This window comes from Prorops nasuta, unplaced genomic scaffold, assembly GCF_024137725.1.
Source record: "Prorops nasuta isolate Cenicafe-Biocafe unplaced genomic scaffold, Cenicafe_Pnas_1.2 PNAS00002, whole genome shotgun sequence".
Taxonomy (NCBI): Eukaryota; Metazoa; Arthropoda; class Insecta; order Hymenoptera; family Bethylidae; genus Prorops; species Prorops nasuta.
The window spans coordinates 570377-572967 of record NW_027116799.1 but is presented as its reverse complement, the minus strand read 5'-3'; positions in this window follow the sequence as shown (position 1 = coordinate 572967).

Genomic DNA, 2591 nt, shown 5'->3' with positions numbered 1-2591 from the left:
TATCCGTTTTTTGTTGTTACTCGTATCAAGAATGAAATATCTGTTCCATTGGCCATGGTGGCGAAGAAATAATGACTGATTTTCTTGAACGATAAACCTTTCGTCTCGCACGAAAAACATATACATGATCAAGAGTGAAAGATAAATGAAATATATAGTACATGTATACAATCTCTTCGTCGGAGGCTAACGAAACGTGAAAAGAAAGGCAAATGTTTTCTGCTGTCTGGTTTCATAAAAATCGCAAATTTTTTCTCACCGAGCTATATCAGCCGGACTTCAATAGCCTTCCTATCGTATCAAATTTTGCGTCATTGAGCACACCTGACGTATTACAATTTGCTTTTCCCCGAGCGTATATGTCCGCGGACAAAAGAACAACTCAATCGTTCCTTTGTCCCTTTTAAATCTTAATGAAATCCGACAGCAAAAGCTCTCGATACATCCTCGCGATTGCGAATCCCCCGAAAAAAAGAAATTGTACAAAACTAATAAAATAAAAAACGTTGAAAAAGTGGTTGACGTGCATTTTATTTCGAGGCTGCTCCACGTGGCACATTTTATTTTTAGGTCAAAGTCAGAATTGTCGTAAGAATTTTCAATGAGAGGCAAACAAGCTTCGCAAGATAGAGGACTACGATGTTTAGCCATGTGCTACAGGGAAAGTCGAATGGCGATATGAAAAGGAAATTTTCCCAAATATATCGAAATAAATCAAATTACTTTGAAGGATCAAATGAAAGGATGAATAATGTAACAGAAATTTTCTCAGATTTTCCAGCAGGGGAGAAAAGCTTCAATAACGGATCTGCGTCATAGTTGGTTAAAAATCAGATATTAAAAGGAAAAGGTAAACACATGTATGGAGATTATAATACGTATACTCTATATATACGCATGCATTGTGGGAAGATTTTCCCGTGAATAAAAAATGGGGGGGGGGGGGGGGGGGAGAGAATGTGACCTTACTCGGTACGACAGTTCTCGTTTAGAGCTGCTAATTTAAAGTTTCTTTCGAGGGAAAGGAGAGAAGGAGCTTCGTTGGACCATAATGGTTTTTTCATGGATATGCATCAGCAGAGCTAAAACTCGATGTTATTTTTCAATCGAGCTTTACCGATGAACACGCTCCACTCATCTCACCTCTCTCCAGATCCCCAAAGAACCATTTATAATTTTCAGTGTCAACATTTTTCCTTTCACGAGGCCGGATGCATTTTAAACGAGCTGCACTTGGAAAGTTCCTTATCGCATCCGTACATCGAGACCACACCACAGTGCTGCTCCTTGGAAAGTTTGGTCTTAAAGGATGAAAATTACATTTAGCTACACCTTTCTGAGGCTGGATAAAATGGTCTTAGGTTTATTTAGCTGGTACATTAGTATGGCAATGAACGATAAAGCACTTTGGTGATACAACGGAATGCTGGTTAATTGTATTTTAGAGGGCTCTGAGAGATCTGAACAAATGAAGTACGTGGCTGGAATCACTAGCTTCTTTTAAAAGTCAGTCAAAGCCAATCCATTATTGAGTATAAGGTAGCGTCTTTGCATTACACGCGTCAATCTATTAAATTACCATGGAAATATAATGGAGCAATTAGTTTTAACTATACTTCTATCCGTGCAATCGACCTTTGCCAATTATCATAAGAAGTAGCGAAGAATTAATTATTTAAATTAGACGAATAAGCCACGCGAGGTCTTGATTAGCTGCGTAAATCCAACAAACGACCGGTCATTTCTTTGAATTTTCATATGCGCTTGTAGTAAAATCCAGGACAGATTTTTGCATGATATTCGCATAGCGAGACACACGAGAGCACCGCGGCTTTACGATACATTATGCAAATATATATATTTCTGTAAAAAGCAGAGAATATCAGATGGTCTTTCTAGTCGACCGAAATGAAAAGTTTCAAATAGATTGCATATAAACAGCTATATGGAGATTGAAAATGATCAATCGCATTTGCTCGCGAGAATATATGCTATATAAGAATAAGCGTTGGCAACGCTTATTAGCTTTTTACGAACGGTCATTTTTTTTTATCGTAGAATTAATTGTCGAGGAGCTGATATAAGAAGGAACGAGAGTAAAAGATTATAAAGGTTTCATGATGTATTGGCACTTTCAACGGAAAGGGATGGAATACGAGTCCCATTTGCGATGCCATTAAAAAGCTTATGGGATTTTTGTCTTCTTTGTATTCACAATTCTATATGAATAAAACATTGTATTTTCTTACAGCCAATGATTCATCAACGTTTAACGAGAATCAGGAGGATCACCCCTCTTCTTTCGAAAACTTTAATATTCATGCTTCATGCCCCAAACAGCGTTATAAAAAAGGCAACCGAATTCTCGTGCGTTTTAATCGCATCAGGATTACATGATTAGGACTCTTACGAAACATTGCGATCTGCTGGACCTTGAATTTGCCAGCACGGTCACATGCTTCGATTTTATCGCATCATAATTATTCTAAATAATAAATGTTTCTGTTGATCAATCGCATAAATAGATCATAACTCATTATTGATAGTAAAGTGTCGATGGGTCATATTCTTTTTAAATTTCTTATCACCAA